Here is a 17,869-nt window from a genome sequence, read left to right as displayed (position 1 = left end):
TCAAACCCGCGTCCTCTAGCCAGCAGCGTGACACTCCACCTGCATGCTAAGCTAACACAGTGGGTGATGTTCACGTGACGTGGTGCACTGATGTCATCGTGGCAAACATGTTTCGATATTAGCACAATGAGTACCTGCATCTATGACGTTACGGGCAAACCACCTATAAGCAAAAGCACCAGGGCCCGCCTTGGAGTTCGGGGTCTTGCTCCCATTCCTTTTTATACGTTCTCGCATACCTGGCCCACTTCCCCATGTTTGGATTCTCCTCTCCGAGGAGGATCCGATCTTACGTCGAACCTATCGAAATGAATTTCGAATGTAAGCACGACCAAAAATTCATTTAGCAGGAAAAGGAAAATGGCAGTAAAGCTTCGCGCGAGAAACCTGGAGTAGGTCGAAAGCTGTGCACGGCGCGATACTTCACCCAGAAGACATGGCCATGAACAAACAGGAGCGTGTCGTCCACCCGTGCTTCCCTTCTTTCATGTCGGCGCCACGATCGCCCGACGGCCCCGACCCTATGTTATTGCTCTCCCTTCCCGAGCATAGCCATGTTAGTACAGTGCACTGTGAAAAAAACTCTACTCCCAGGCTCATCCCGATGGCCGGCGATCGGGTATCTGATGTTGAAGCGGGGTGTAAGTTTGAGTGCATCAAATGTCGAAGCCACCGGCTCAGACAACAGCGCAGAGAAGGGGGGGGGGGGGAGAGAGGGGTGCATTTCGCGCACGCAACAGCCGCACGGCCGGCTCAGCCAGCTAAAACATAGCCTTCGAGATTTCTTTCTACTCCATCAGAGCCACCTCTAGAGCGTGGGTTAGGGCGCCACTTAAAGCCCAAACAAAGCCAAGTCGCAGATTTTCAGTAGCCCAAATATAGCCACATAGCCAACTCGTCCAAGTCGACGCCGAAAATTTTTTTCGGTAGCCCAATTTGGCTAGATATAGCCAAACCTGGCAACACTGTTATAGCACCGTATTTATTCGAATCTAAGCGGGCCTGGGTTCTAGGCGGACCCTTGAAATCCTGTGAGAAAAAAAAACATATTTCTTCGTAAACAGTAAACAATCACAAAGGGCAAATGGCATCTATTACCAGTATCCGGCACCAGCCACGGAATTGTCCAGCTCACTTGCCGCCATTATGATGATAGCATTTTTTGAGGCAGCGGTTGTGGCAGTTAGGGCCTGTACTGATTGCTTCCTGCTTGCTCTGCAGTTATCTGGGGGCAGCTGTCCTCAAAGCACGTGTGCGGCGCATCAAGTGTCAAGTCAAGCGGTCATTTCAATGGCTGCGACTGTGACGTCAGCATCCGGCAGAGGGCGGCGGCTAGCTTGACTTGAATAACTAGGCTTTAAAAGCACGCTACCTTGAGACAGGCATCACTTTTGAGGCAGTGATTGTGGTACCCAGAGCCTGTGCTGATTGCTTGCGGCTTGCTCTGCAGGTTGGTGTCTATTTTCTATACGCGATTGTGTGTTCCTTCTTGCCTCAACAGCTGCCTCCTAGAACGCGTTTCTTTTACAGCGAAGCTGGTAAAGGCTCAGTCCCCGAGGATCGTGTACGCGTGTAGAAAAAAAAACTCATAATCAGCGCTGGCTCGAGCTTCGTCGTCTTTTTGAGTGCACAACCCCTCCTCCCTCCCGGCCGGCTGAGCCCCACTATGTCACTTTCTTTTGCGCCAGTCAACGTTCTCTTATGCCGCGTTCCCCCCTTGGTTGAGTTGGGCCCGGCTGCGAGGCTAGCTCGGCAAGCCTGCTGGAAGCTGCGCCCGACTAGAGTTGAGCCCTGCTGGGAAGCTAGCGAGGCAAGGCAGGCGGCGCGCCTCGGCTGCTGACATGCGCGCTTTGCCTCGCCCCTCTGACTACTCCGCGTGCGTCTATTGACAGGGCCGCTGTTAAATGGAAGGCGAAGAGGGCGGGCGCGGCGGCTCGTTGGCGGGGTAGAGATAGGCGGCTGCCACGCATGACTGTGCATGTGTGTGATCTCTCTGCGACTGTGGCGCATGCGCGCAGCCCTGCCGGATTCGGCCGCCTGTGCCGCAGGCTCTCTCCGGGCTCCCACCTGTCTACGCAAAAAAGTTGGTCAACGAAGGAGTCGGGTAAGAGAGGGGTTCGCGTTAGTGTTGGTCGTATTGACCCTTTTCGCGGAACAGTTTATTCTATAGAAACGAGGTGGCGCTTACGGCGGCGCGCCATACGTCTCCTCAGCGACCGCGCACGAATACGAAAGCATTACTGCTTCTACCTTGCTTCTGTGCGATCAGCTGTCGGAAATGCAGCTGAGTTTTTGCTAACACACTGTGCTCCATTCATGCTGGTTTGAATCGTGTGGATTGAAGACGTGGGCAGTAGTTGGCTGCAAAAATAGTGACTGGCATAATAAGGAATGTAGTGAAGATGTAGGGTCAAGTTCGCGAACCGCTGCTGCAACTGTCCGTACGTGTTTCGGGCCCTTGGAGATGTACGACATTCCTAGAGGATACACAAATTCGCTCATCCGCCGGCGTATCGCTAACCTTCAAAGAAACGCCCCGGTACGTCGGCAAGAGTGAGTACTGCTCGTTAAACATTGATAAAGGGAGTAACGCCGCTTCCTGTCAAAGTAGGTTTCGTCCACAGTATCTAGATACATCTACCCCAACCGGCACGGAAACATACCCCCACTCTTTCGCCAACGTGTCAAGAATAAGTGAATGTGCGCACACTTGAATATATGCGCACTATATACGCACAATAAGTGATGGTATACTATACCGATAGCGCAAGAATGATGGAAGCTGAATGTTTCGTGACGGTCGACAAGAGTAAGCGAGTTGCTAGCAATAATACGTATTTGCTACAAGGCATCACGCTTTGCAGAATGGCTACGGTTCAAGCCTTGTGCGCAGCAAGACCAAATCTAATGCAACTGAGCACACCCACGAGCGATTAGGCAGAAAATGTTCAGATAGTGACCACACCGAGGAACCTTACTGAGTCAGAAACGTGACAAGTAACTGCTTCAAAATATTTGCCAAATGAAGAACGCAGATCAAAACGCCATATTCCTGATTCAATTCATGAGGCGGAATTTTGAATATCTTGGAATACATATTTAGCCTCGCGTTTAGAGCAAGCACCGTATACGCTGCTCACGCCGTTTGGAGATAGCTTAATCAGCTCCGAAAGCGCTTTTGCATGTTCCCTGAAACTGCGGCCAAAGCTTCGTGTCGTCCACCCAGTCACCGCCTATGATTTCTCCCGAAACAGTTTTCTAAGCCGCACCGGCGTCATACACATCCATTGTAAACACCGAGGCAGTTGAGTCAAGCAATGACGCATCACCACGTGACCAAACATGGCAACGCCCACGGGATCGCTGCAAAAAGGGTCAATATTGCTTTGATCAAGGACTCTTGTCTGGGAACGTGGTACAAAAGAGTGAAGAACGCGCTAGGAACGCCGTCGCCCATGGACGCCGAGCCAGTTCTTTCAGAGCATAGCCATCGTCTATTGTATAGCCATCGTCTAAGTGTTAAAAAATACTCCATTGTGCTACTCGGAGCCGGCACCGAAGCCTCTTTCCCGAGTACGTAGCGAAGCAGTTGATGTACAATTTTGTAGCCAAATTCAACATAGCGAATCCCCTATATCGCTAAACCCCAACATAGCAAATCCCAACGCGCCAGCTTCGCTGGACTTCCCTCTTTACAGGGTGGAAGGGCTGTGACTTTTTCGTTTGCGTATTTGCTACGTTTGCTGAGCATGCCGTCCAATAGTGAGCTGGCGTAAAAGTTGAATTTCTTGAGTCATTGCTTCGCTCTAGTCTTGACACTCTCGCTAATGATTTAACAGCCAAAAATGCAGCACAAGTTAGCCCAGGAAAGCCTCGGGGAACATACGTCGCTAGGTGAGTGTGCGATTTCTGTGTGACCGTTTTGACTCTACCAAGGTGAAGCAGGATGAATTGACACTAGCTAACAAGGAACTTGTTGCGTAAAATGAGGCGCTAACCAGAAGAGATACAGAACTCGAGCAGTAGTCTCGGTGAAATGTTGTTGAAATCAAGTGCGTACCAGTCACTCAGGGAAAGGACTGTGCGGCCCTTGTGAAGCGGATTGGTGAAGCTGTTCAATGTCCTGTCACGCCCAACGGCGATGATACAATTCATCGCTTCGTAACTGAATAAGACTAAAAGAAAAACGACTTTGTCCGTAAAGAGCCAAAGCCTTTCCGAGTCAAGAATGGAGCAGCCAACATCAGAGCATTTCTTATGTTGGCTGCTCTGGTCGCTTATGTGAATTATCACCTGGTTATTTATCACCCAAAAATTGTTGGACAATGTCCTTACACTGAAAAAACCCCACAAATGGCAATTTCTGTGGACAGACAATTGCAATATCAAGGTTCTCAAGTCTGGTAATGGCAAGGTATATCGTACTGTCAAAGAAACTGACCTAAGCATCTGTATTAGCCACTGGGTTCTTCGTTTATTTCTGTTCCGAGCACTTTTTCACTTCCATCTTTTCATCATGGCCCTGCTATCTCCTGAAGAGGCGCAGCACATGCTAGCTGAAAGTAACCGTTCCCTGGCGCATTTTAACGCACCAGACCTCCTCAAAAATTCAGATAATAACAAGAACTTTTATAAGTTCACTTGCTCATTCTTTCTCAATCGTTTGGATCTCTGAAAGTTGGCGCTGCACGTACGCCCACAACCTTTCCGGCTGGTCATCGTACGAAACTGCCACCGTTATTCAGGTAGTTATGGTGGCTCAGCAATCTTTATCGCCTCAGACCTACCCTACACCCGTCGACAAGATATTGCTTTTGACGTCATACACTGTGAGTCCATATGGACTGAATTAGATAATTCTTTTTTTAATAATAACAACGATGTTACTCTGCGGTGCATTTACCGCTCTCCTTCCTCGACTTAAGGGATTGCATTTCTGGCCTGTCCACCATTTTGCATAAGCTATCATCTGAAAGCATGCGTGTTCTCTGAGTTGGAAACATCAACATTAACTTGCTTAATATTGAAAAAAACTGTGTTGACAAAATATTATGATTGTTCTAGTGGCTATTGTTTTGAATCTCTCGTCTCATCTCCCCCTAGATGTCCTCTTTCTGATGGTGCATCATTGCTGGATCATGCACTTCGTAATTTTTTGCCTTCTCCCTATTCTTGAGCAATTGATATGAACATTACTGATCATTATCTCATATTTCTTGCATTCGACGTGGTGAAGCTCATTAGAACGCTTACTCAGATTACTTCCATATTTGACCAGGAATAATTTTTAATTCCATAACTGCAACTGATTGGTCTAGTGTTACATCGTTATGTGATGCAGATCAGGCCTGCAACAAGTTTTCTTCACTTTTTCTCAACGCCGTGGACGAGCGTACAACAATAAACTGTAAAGAGAGATACCAATATCCTCAGAATCCGCGGTTATCGGAGGGATTGCTAAAATGTCTCAGGAAAAAGGATAACCTTTACAGAAAAGTTAAAACGCAACGATTTAAGGCTGCTTTAGCGTCGTGCTATAAAAAGCCACAGGCCTGTGCGGCACATGCAGCACAGTCAACGTAAGCTGGTGGAGCGGCTCAAGAGTAGCTCCAATTTGGGCACCACGCACAACAGGGTCTTCGCGGCTGTCTATTCGCCTCGTTTTGACGAGAACGATCTGAACTGTCCGCCCGGCGTCGACTTACATGTTGGGCGTGCCACGTTTGCAGGTACATTAACTAGATGGCGCCACCATACTGGCGGAGGCTCGGCAGCTCGGGAGCGCGTTGATTGCGCGCCTCGTCTGAATCGCATATCGTCGTCTGGTAACGTTAGTCATCTGTGCCTGCGGACACTGCGTTTGGAGGCAACTTACCTAGATACTGGCGGAGGCTCGAGTCGTCTCACCCTGCGTTTGCCTTAAATAGGGTATTGTCGGCGGCCCGACACCAAGTGCTTGCGTGGCTCAGTGATTGAGTATCCGGCTCCCACGCAGCGAGCGCGGGTTCGATCCCGGCGGGAATCGGGTGCTTTTTTGTGTTTCTGGCGATAGCGGTTACGCGGGGGACGCCGGCGGCGGCATCATCGCGACCCGAAACGGCGATTGTAATGAGCCCATGATAGCTTATGCTGTAAAAGCATTCCAACAATTTGATGTCTGCTAAAAAGGTAAGAAAACTAATTACGAACATCAGTTATCTAATGACAAACAGTTCTAAGAGACGATTTCTTAAACCCAACCCGAATAGGTCATCTTTGCAGAAAGTTATATATAATGGCATTACACATGATAGCCCTCCCTTACGTTTGTTTATTGAGAAGGCAATGAAATACCATTGGTCAATGTTGCATAAACCATTCAAAAATCAGTGCGAGTTTTTTGGGGTAGTGGTGAGGGCTCTTTCCCTCTGAAATTTTATTTAAAAACCATTGGGCAAGTGAATGTGGAATAATTATTGAGTTACCCTTGAAAGTTAATTGTGTTTAGACATCTCGTTGAGTAATTCTTGTTGAATTTCCCTTGCGTTATCATTAATGCAGCAGTGTAATAGTGTGATTTCAAGTTTCAAGTTTCAAGTTTATTATACATACTTAAGAGGTTACATAGTTGTGTATATACAGAAGGAGGTCCCAAGGTTTTAATCACCGTTGGCGAGACCTCCTGTGCAAGTATAACGAGCAAAACTACAAAGTAAAAAAAGCAAGCAAAAGAGAGAACATAAATATTACAAAGGCAAAATAATCAATAACATTCACTGGTAGATGGAATTATTTATAGTTTAAAAATAGAAATTGTTTTAGGTTTTTCTTAAATATTTGCAAACAAGTAACAGATTTCATATGCGTAGGTAAACTATTCCAAAATGTTACTGAAGAAAAAAGCAAAGTGGATCTACCATAATTAGTACGGATATTAGGCAAGAGTAAGTTACGATGAGTAGCGAAGCGAGTAGAATTGGGATTAGAGAGCACATGTTGTGGAAAAATGTCTAAAGTAAGGTCATGGTTATAAATTTTAAAGAATATAATGCCTATATTATAAAAATAAAGGCTAGACAAAGGCAAAATATTAAGCTGAACAAAAATGGGAAAGGAAGGTGAACACCGTGAAGCGAAATTAATAATGCGAAGTGCTTGTTTCTGGAGTTTAATCAATGGGGAGAGGTGAACGGAGTATGTGTGACCCCATGATGAGATACAGTAGCTTATATGACTGTGTATAAAGGCGTAGTATAGTGTTGTGAGAACATGGAGGCTGAAGAAGAATCTGGTTTTAAGGAGGGCACGTATGCGAAAAGATATTCTATTGCAGACTGAAGAAATATGTTTATGAAACCGAAGATGAGTGTCAACAATGACTCCGAGAAAAGTAACATGATCGGATGAAGTTAGAGCCTGGTTGTTGATGAAAAGGCACGGAGACATATTTTTTCTGTTTGGTGAGTGAAAAAGCATAAAAGAAGATTTAGAAGGGTTGATTGAGAGCCGGTTTGCTGCACACCACTGCACAAGGAAATTTAAATCTGCTTGTAATTTAGAAATTAAGACATCAAGGTCAGGGCTGTGAGCAAAGATGGTGGTGTCGTCTGCATATAAAATACACTTAGAGCTGGAAAGGCAATAAGGCAAGTCATTAATGTACGTTAAAAACAAAAGGGGTCCTAAAATAGATCCTTGGCGAACACCTTTAACAATATATGAGGGATTAGAAAAACATTGATCAACAACAACAAGCTGCCGTCTATTAGATAAAAAGCTTTTTAGCAGTGATAGCGCTGGCCCAACAATACCATAACACTCAAGTTTCAAAAAAAGAATGTTATGATCAATAGAATCAAAAGCCCTAGAAAAATCTATAAATACAGAACTTGAAATGTCGCCATGATCAATGTACGATTTAATGTTATCCGTGAAACAAGCGATGGCAGCGTCAGTAGACAACCCTGAGCGGAAACCAAACTGAGAAGAAGCTAATATGTTAAATTTCGTGTAGTACTTGTGTAGTCTTGTTACAATCAATTTTTCTAGAACCTTGTCAAGGAAGGGAAGAACAGAAATCGGGCGATAATTTTCACATGCAGATTTGACACCTTTTTTCCAGACAGGTATGACCTTCGCAACCTTGAACTGGTCAGGGAAAGCACCAGAACTGAAAATAAGGTTAAATATGTGGCTTAAAATGGGTGAGATTGTAGAACGAATTAATTTAATGTGTTTTGCGGAGATGTTGTCCAGACCAGGGCCAGTTGATTTTAAACCTAAAATGATGGATTCAATTTCTTCAGTATTAGTTGGTTGAAGAAAAAAAGATTGTGGTTGACGGGCGAAGGAAGGAGAAAAATCAGGACTGTCAGGGATGGTAGCACTTGCCGAAAAGTAATCGCTGAATGCATTAGCTATCTCATTCGGTAATGTTATGATCGCACCATTTATAGATAGTGATGTAATCGGGTCATGTGAATCAGAATTATTTAAAAATTCATGTACCAACTGCCATTTTCTTTTAGTATTATTACCACATTGTTGAATTTGGTCTTCATAATAAGTGCGCTTTGCAGTTTTGAGAAGTGTGGATAGAGTGTTTGAATAATGCTTGTATCGTGCTTTAAGGCGCATGTTGAAAGGCTGGCGCTTGGTTTTTTTGTAGAGGTTGTCCTTTTTTCTCAAACTACGTAACAGAGAATTTCGATACGTCTTTTGACCAGTTGTTGAGTCATTAGTAACACAACATTAAATATACATTGTGCCAAAGTTAACATAGCATTGAGATTTCATAACTCGCCATTGAAATACGATTGCTATTTGTTTGGGCTAGTGTATTATGGTCCACTTAATTTTGAAATTGCTTTACTATTCGCACTTGCATGCCCCGGTGCCTTTTCATAATAGCTTTCCCTAACATGAACAACAGAAAAGGATAGACTGACCTGTTTCAGGTACCTTTATTTGCACTAAAGATGCATGCACATGAAAGATTATTACAGTATGTAAGGTACAACTGCGGGGAATCTGAAGATATAGGCTGGTGCCCACAGCCCTCAACAATGTAAATACATCTTAAAAGTGATACGCCTTAAATGTGTTCGCCTTACGCCATATCCATCAATGGGCAAAACATCTGTTACACCAGGACGCATAGATTCTTAGGGGTGATCATTGATCGAGACCTCAACTGGAGTCCCCATGTGACCTACCTGAAGAAGCGCCTAATGGCCATTTCACACGTTTTCAAGTTTCTTGGAGGGAAAACGTGGGGAGCGCCAGTACACGCAATGTTACAACTATACAGGGCACTGTTTCTCGGATATCTGAGATACAGCTTACCTGTACTGAGCAATACCTGCAGAAGCAACATCCGCACAATCGAAAGTGCTCAGGCGCAGGCACTAAGGGTTTGTCTTGGATTGCCACGATGCACATCGACAACGGAAACAATTGCAATAGCTCAAGATTACCCAGTGACAACTCATATGACATTGGAAGTGCTCAGAGCACACATCAGGCACATTGCCCGCTCCCCTTTCCATCACCTCGCCACTCTGCCGAATGACCGACCCAATGCCTCCTTTTGCCAGGCGATATCGGCGTACCGTGACTGCCTCCCTCGAGATTATACGCCTGCCGAGAGACTGCTATCACCTCCTTGGTGTTTGGCTCGTCCGCAAGTTCGACTCTCGGTACCAGGGATTCGAACGAAAGCAGGACTCTCGTCCCCAGCTCTCAAGCAGCTATCTCTCCTCATGCTGCACGAGACATACAAGGACCATTTTCACATTTACACTGATGGCTCGACAACTCTTGACGGATCTACAGGGGCTGTAATCTTCCCCGCAAAAGCTGTGACCCTTCAGTTTCAAACTTCTCACCAGACAACGTCGACTGCGGCGGAGCTTGCTGCACTTCGCTGCGCACTTCACATAATTCACGAAGACTTACCACGAAGATGGAGCATATTTACAGATTCAAAGGCCGCCCTGCATTGTCTGCTATCCGCTCTACGTCGTGGACAACAAGACCAACTTGTGCTGGAAATAAGGGACCTTTGTCACCAACTGGCAGAAAAAGGACATGACATCACTTTTCAGTGGCTCCCAGGCCACTGCGGCATCATGGGCAACGAACAGGCCGATGAAGCTGCGAGGAGGGCTCACGAAAATGCTGTGAAGGAACCCATCCCGCTATCAAGAGCCGATGCAGTAACAAAGCTTCGCATAATCGCGCGTGATTCCACACGAGCCATGTGGAACACACCTGGTTTCCAACATACTCGACTGCACCGCCTGGACCCATCCCTCCGACTACGCATTCCATCTGGACTTCCTCGAATCGAGACAACTGCTCTCTGCCGACTGTGGCTTGGAGTATCCTTTACGAATGCTTTTGCTTGTCGCATCGGAATGGCCGACAGTGCTGCCTGTGATACTTGCGGCAGCGAGGAAACACTCCAACATATCCTGTGTCATTGTCCCCGCTACAGCTCCCAGAGACAGTCGCTCGTAACGGAGTTGGCACGCCTCGACGACCGGCCGCTTTCTGAGCAGACGATTTTAGAATGCCGACTGATACGGTCTTCACAGCAGAAGGCGACGAGGGCGCTACTGAAGTTCCTCCGGTCAAGCGACCTGTTTGAACGACTGTGACGCTCCTGAGTTCCTTTGTGTGTGTGTGTATGTGTTTTTTTTTCTTTTCTTTATCTCCCTCTCTAGGTGTGTGCATTTTTCTTTATCTTTCTGTCTCCCCTTACCCCTTCCCCAGTGTAGGGTAGCAAACTGGATATTTACCTTCCGGTTAACCTCCCTGCCTTTCGCATCTCATTTATCTCTCTCTCTTTTTAAAAGTGATACATTTGAACTAAATCGGAAAATTCATTGTGGTCTTCTCTTGCGACTTATGTTTATGACTAGAAAGCAAAGTGACTCAAAAGGCAGAGCTTAAGCATACCCTTGCAACAACTAATTTTCAAAACATGCACTCTTTAACCTGACTTGAATGTATGAAAACACAAAATAAATACCACTGAATACCTACAGAAAAACTTTTCACACAACAACACATCACAGAAAGATTTACGACTGCCAGTGAGAAGGAAAAATATCAAGTAGACTGGAAACGAATGACTTCATGTAAATATGTACAAAACACCTGAATAATGTGTTTCTGATGAGCCAGGTTTGCTCTCTTCAGAGATAAACTTCTAAAGCTTTTGCGTTCTAAAAGCATCTTACCTCACTGGCACAAGTGAAGATCTAACTGCACAGCATTTAAGTTCTTATGCTAATTTTGGGCACAGAAGTGGTTATTGATGGCATTTGCTGAATTTAGTGAGCTCATAAGTGAATTTTTCTGGACTTGCGCAAAGCCAATGAAAGCACTTTTTTGGGTCTCTTTCACCCTACCCAGCAACGAAGTGGAAACTCGGTCAATATATAGCTAATGCTAGGCTAGCTAATGCTTTCAATGATATAATAAAGCCACAGAAAATACTTATTTAGCACAGACAACCGGTAGCAACACACAGCTAAAACAATTCCCAACAGTGAAATAAATGTCCACCCCTATTTGCAGCTTTAAAGAGCCCAGAACTACTCAATATAAAGTATGAGAAAAGGTTCCAATGACTGGACAACCAGTTTAGTGAGCTAGTGAAAAACGCAAATAAATGGACATACAAAACACCATTTACCTCACTTGCACAGGTAAAACAAATAAAATGCCACCAGCATTTCCCTGCATAAAATATACAATTAAATGTTGCATAAAAGTTGCGACAAAGCAGTAACTGAGAGACAGGGGAGCTACAGCACCCGTATTGAAAAAAAATTCAAACGAAAGCGAAATACATGCATATTTGAACTCGCGGAAAACTTTTTTCCAAAATATCAACTGCAATGATGTACAGCATTGTTAAAAAACATGAGAATCTATAGCGTTCTTGAAGTTCTATCTATAGCGTTCTTGAATAACTTCATGTATCACAATTTTACGGACACTTCAGCACTTTGGTGTACATACATACTTGCCAAACAAAAGCTCAAACAGAGACGAGAACGATGAAATAAGGTAGGAACACACACTAACGCTGACTCAACTACAAGTTTATTCGTGAAGACAAAGATATTCAGCACAGTGGCAAACTAGACAAAGAAATGGCCGTGAATGCGCGCCACAAGCAGCCCGATGCGACAAGAAAAAAGTAAAGAAAGACGAAAAAGTGACAAAAAAAGCAACTCTAGCCGCGTTTACATGAATGCGGCAGTGGCGCATCGCATCGCTTTTCTAGCGCATCGCATTCATGTAAACAGCGGTAATGCGCTAGGAAGGCGCATCGCGTTAATGCGCGAGGCGATGTACGGGCGGGAGTCGACTCACGTATGTGGACCTACGTTCTCGGAAGAGTTAATGTGCTACATGTAAACGGCGTCGCATCGCCTTTCCCAAATGCGCTTGGGTAAACGCGGTTTATTTCCCACTAAGGTCAACAGATAGCTTGCTTATGCATTTGTCTCCTTCATCATCAATAAATAAGGCTTCCATAATTCCTCTAGTGTTCTGGTCGTTGTCATGAAACAATAGTTCTTTCTGTCTCATACAGCAGAATTTTTTTGTTTTATCACAAAGACCAGAACGCCAGAGGAATTATGGAAGCCTCACTTACTAATCACGAGGGAAATAAAATGCATAAGCAATCCACCAGTTACCCTTATTAGGAAAGAGCTGCGGTTATTAAGTGTTTTTCTCGTTAGGCTGGATCACTCATAGGTCACATCTTTCAGTTTTCGTTTTTGACACACATGTTTATTCCACATGGCATCGCTTTTCCACTGTTTTTCTTGTCTCACCTGGCTGCTTCTGCCACGCGTGCATGGCTTCTTATCGTTGACAAGTTCACCGGTGTGCTTACTACCACTGTCTTCAAGAATAACTGTCTAGTTGAATCAGCGCTCGTGTGTATCCTACCTATTTCATCGTCCTCGTCTGTTCATGCTGCTGATTCAAGTGTGGACGTATCACTTGGTTAGGCTGAAAAACATTCTCACAAGAAAAAGGAAATACCTCCACTTAGAAGGTAGCCCATCCTTTACAAGGCAGAGCAAATCAAAAGTAAGCCTTCACAGCGTCCATGCGGCAGCTGTCACACCACAGAGCAGCACAAACAGTAGCTAAAAATCCGACTTGACGGAGTGCGACAACAGAGATGTCAGCTCCTTGGTGAATCAACCGGATATCATTGGATGTCTGTTGCAAGAAACGACGCCAAGCTGTTCTTGACGTACGACATGTTAGCACCCGGGTATTTGATGCATGTGTAACTTGTGAGAAGCAAATGCGGGTAAAAAATGAGATTATGCAGATTAAGAATCTGCCACACACTTCACATACTACGCACTAAATAGTAGTACACACTATACTGGGAAGTAAAAATTTCCGACTACTTACGAGGGCTGTCGCGAAAAGAAATGGGTTGCTACAGTAAATGTTACCAAAGCTACGCACAACAATGCTTATGTTTCACAGCGGTAAAAATATTCCCGGCTTCCCCGCAAAACCAAGTACCATGCGATAGTGCACAGCGAATTTTTGGGCAGACGTCCAGCAGCAGGGCAGACCTCAAAATACGCCGAGAGCGCTGCGCGCGTGAGCGTGCACAATTGTACGACGAGTGAGAACTGGCACCGCTTCTTTGAAGCTTAGTATCCGCTGCCGCATGGCTCCGATCATTCCGCGCTATTTGTGTGCAGCACGTCACGTACATGTGCTTGTGCGCTATGCGTGGTAGCGTCTGTGCAGTGCGCTGTCTGCATGCACGCGCCATTCCTCGGCGCGCAAATGGTGCTCGAGTGCGGCGCAGGGCAACACACATTTGGATCGGTGCAGCTCAAAGACGCAGCAGAGAACGGCGGCGCGTTAGGGTTTTTGCCTCTTAAAAGTATGCAGTACGCCACGCTAGATGAAGATTACTGCGGTAGGGTTGTCGGCGATAGGTTATAAGGCGAGCCCATCGGCGGCTATGTTCTTCGCCAACGTCGCCACCACGCCTCTGTTAATTTGTGACGTGTATCCGTGTAGCGTCACCGCATCGAAGTAGGACTTATCGGTAGGCAGTTCTCCGTACATCCCGAAAAGGCGAAATATATTTTGCGACGCACCGCATCATTAGCCACAGCGCAAATCGAGGCTCAGTCAACGGCTACGCGACAAATGGTGATAACACTAACGATAAGGTATACTATGAGCCAGTGCGGATTAAAAAAAAATCAATTCTGGTGTCTTACGTGCCAAAACCAGGCTGGGATTATGAGACAGGCTGTAGTGCGGGACTCCTGGATGAATTTTGATTTCCTGGAAATTTCTCATATGCAACCAATGCACAATGCGCGCGTTTTTGTATTTTGTCCCATTGTAATGCGGCGGCCGCTGCAGGGATCGAACCCGTGATCTCGAGCTCAGCAGCACATTGCGTACTGTGGCTGAAGGTAAGACCAAGCTAAGGCAGTGGTGCTGTTGTGAGTTCCATGCACCCCGACTGCTCAAAAATGAATGGATAATTTTTAGGAACCTTTAGAACAACCTCCCCAACCTCATTTGCCCACATTATCAATGCAGCATGCCATGCATAACACTTAACAAGATCCTCTCAATTGACATAGAATTTTTTATGGGGTAGAGTTCGGGCCGATGGAAGAAGTGTGGAGTGATTTCATGCGTCCTTTATGCGGCTCGATGCCTGACACGAGTTGGAGGCCACTACACCAATTAACAGAAAGACTAAACCCAGAAGTCAGCTTCTCCGCACAAAACAAAAAAATGAGTAACGCGGTCGCCATAGTAAAGGTTTTGAATAGCGCAAGTGCGTGAGAAGAATACCGAAAAGACAGAGCGCTGCCAACAGGCCCAAATTACCACAGCGGCCGCCATAGTTACGAAATGAGTAAATGGGCAGTGCAGCACTCCCTACGACAAGCGTAGCACAGCTGCTGCAAAATTATTTGTCGCGGTTATATAAAACTATCTATGCCTGCCTAAATGCACTGAAAGGCAGCGCGCCTCTTACGTATCGGAATGTGGTTACAAGCGCTAGGACGGCCCACGTGAGCCCCTATGAAAGACGGCGTGCCCGTTGGGCAAAATTATTGCTGTGCAGAGAAGCTGCTCCTTATGTGTGTTCTCTCATACAAAGTACAATGTTACCTAAGGGAAACTTATTAGACAGGAACAAATCAAGCATTGCAATTTTACGGACATGGGGCGCCGCTGCCTCTTCTTCGCCTTCCATTGTTTCAGCCGAAGCAACGGTGGCAGCAAGCACTAGGCCGGTATTTTCTAGCGATGCGTTATGCTTTATTCTAAACTAGTCTTATCATTCACCGCTCACGGCCGGCTGATCCCGTTGATAACGTCAGCGGACCGTCGCTCTGACCACTCACCAAGCGCGAAAAGGCATTAGCATCGGAAAGACATCACTACAAAATACCGGCCCTAGTGTCGCGCGCTTTCACCCTAAGGCATGCGGTTTGCCTGCAGAAAGTGGACTGTGCGTTTAACATCTTACGCTCGTCAAAGTAAAAACAAAAGAGGCTATATGCCCAAGAAAACAAAATTACTTATCTATGCTTAGAACTTCGGCTGTGGCTGATTGTTCGCCTTCCTTCCAGCAGACATCATGAATTCTGCCGTACAACAAATCAAAACTGCCCGGCTCGAACATCAGTCGAAGACCATTTGCTGGGTCAGCCAACAGCTTCAACGGATAAACATCCCACTTATCGTCATTCAGCCATTTCACTTAAACGTGCGTCATGATGCCCAAAAAGAAAAGAAAAATACTTCCACCAAAAATCGCGAGGCGCGATCCACCACACAACTGTAACCCAGTAAATGACTCAAAAACGGTTCACAGCTTCACTATCCGTATTCAGTTAATAAAGCCGATAAACACAAAATAACAACAGTGAAAAATCAACTATAAGTAATCGATCATTGTTCTCATACAAAACGTCATAAATTTTAAAATCACAACCTAATTTGTAGCGTAAACAATAAATACTAACAAAAACAAAATTGTAACTACTAAACTAGCGCCACACTATGCGTACTGTTGCAAAAGCCACGCACGCGCACGCACTCGAACAGTATGATGATGATGATGATCGTTGTGGCCTTTTCCTTTGTATCGGGTGGGCACATCATGGTGTCCTGACCAAAAAGAAAAAGAAAAAAATGTCGCAGTTTCGTCCTAAGGGCGAAGCCATGAATGCGATAGCAACACAGAAATGTCATACGATGTAAGGTGAGCGGCTTTGGTAGCAATATAAATTGTAGTAAACATGAGCTGATTAAGTAAGCAGGTGTGCTGCGGCGTAAGTAGACCGACATGAAGAGAGACTCGATGACCACGAGAAGGCGCGTGTGAAACGGTGGTGTTGATGAGAAGCGCTTCCCGTGGGCAGCGCGTGCGAAGGGACACACCTGTAGCGCTGCACTGCCGATCCGGGCAGCATTACATGTGTAGCGTGCGTTAGAAAATGTGGCCCGACTATTACTAACTGAATGAACAAGCGTGGTGTGAGCGCGCACAAACAAACATGAATAGATCACACTGAATGACTGCAGACAACGACTGTCAAAACGCTGGCAGCAAGCCCATACGCTGCAGCGGGCGAATGTACGTGCGGTCTATCGCTTCAACAGAAACTGAGCGGCGAATGCACAGTGCATAAAGGTCAGAGCCGTGTGGAGTTAAGAGACGGTGCGGTCGAGCGACGGGCGCGGTTGTTGGCAAAGTAGAAGTGCGCCCCCCCCCCCGCTCCCTCCGGCGCTGGCTTCCCGCTTCCTTGCTGGCGCGTCGGAGAGATAAGAGACTGTGCGGACGAGCTACGAGCGCGGTTGTTGGCAGCGAAGTGCCCCCCCCCCCCCCCCTGCTCCCTCCGGCGCTGGCTTTCCGCTTTCTTGGTTGCGCGTGGCAGATTGAGTGCGTTCGCTCTCCGTGATAACGCGCGTCCCCGCAAGCTTCCGCTGGGGCATACGGCGCGCGGCGAAGATTTTATCTATACGGAACCTCACGGCGACGGCGACGGCGACGCCGACGGCAGAAATCCGGTTGAAGTGTCCATATAATTGCTATCGCAATAAAAGCTGCGTTAGTTCTATGAAAAATGCGCTTGCGCCTTGTTCACTGTCCCCCTGACCACCACTTCAGAAGCCTCGCCTTCGTGACGGAAGTCGCCGACAGGGGGGTGCACGTTTGTGTTGTGGCCGTTTCGCGCTTCCACAAAACTACAGTGGCTAGAATGGGGAAGTGTGTTGAACGCGTCGGCTCGCGCGTGCCCCTTTGGGAGGAAACCGCCAGGTGGCGCTGACACACGCTTGCACGTGTGCAAGCGGGCTAAAGTGCACAAGTATCTCTACATGAAAAGCGTGGACACAGAATGGAGGAAGAGGTCAAGGAAGTTGGCAACCAAGTGCAGGATAATCTAAACTGTAAATAGACAACCAGGGGTCATCAGAAAGAAAGTGAGAGAAATAGAGACCGTGAATTGGATGCAAAGAATGGAAACGAAAAGGACAATGGAGATTTACAAGAATGAGAAGAAGGAAATTAGAAGGGAAAATCTGTACGATAACACAAAGGGCAGTGCCTTGCTATTTGAGGCTCGAGCCGGTTGCCTAAGGACGAAAACATATCGGAACAAATATTCGGAACTAGATGAGACATGTGTATGCTGCAGTAAAGATCCAGAGACCACTCAGCACATCCTAATGGAATGCGACGGGATCCACCCAGCGAGAACCGTAGGTAACGTGCAACTCCCAGAAGCGCTTGGGTTTAAAATGGAAGGAAACATAAACAGATCAGCCGTAGAGATCAGCA

General features: G+C 46.2%; 1 protein-coding gene across 1 annotated transcript in view; it reads left to right on the top strand.

Annotated features, from left to right (window-relative positions):
* Positions 1-1,371: 1,371 nt before the first annotated feature.
* Positions 1,372-17,869, top strand: part of LOC119448236 (sulfotransferase ssu-1) — a 35,662-nt gene continuing 19,164 nt past the window's right edge. Inside the window, exon 1 of the mRNA XM_037711653.2 lies at positions 1,372-1,450. The gene's annotated coding sequence lies outside the window, so the exon portion shown is untranslated. The remainder of the gene's footprint in view (positions 1,451-17,869) is intronic.

The sequence above is a fragment of the Dermacentor silvarum genome, chromosome 1 (genome assembly GCF_013339745.2).
Source record: "Dermacentor silvarum isolate Dsil-2018 chromosome 1, BIME_Dsil_1.4, whole genome shotgun sequence".
Lineage (NCBI taxonomy): Eukaryota > Metazoa > Arthropoda > Arachnida > Ixodida > Ixodidae > Dermacentor > Dermacentor silvarum.
The sequence above is the reverse complement of the archived record's forward strand: the minus strand, read 5'-3'. Positions and strand labels throughout refer to the sequence as shown.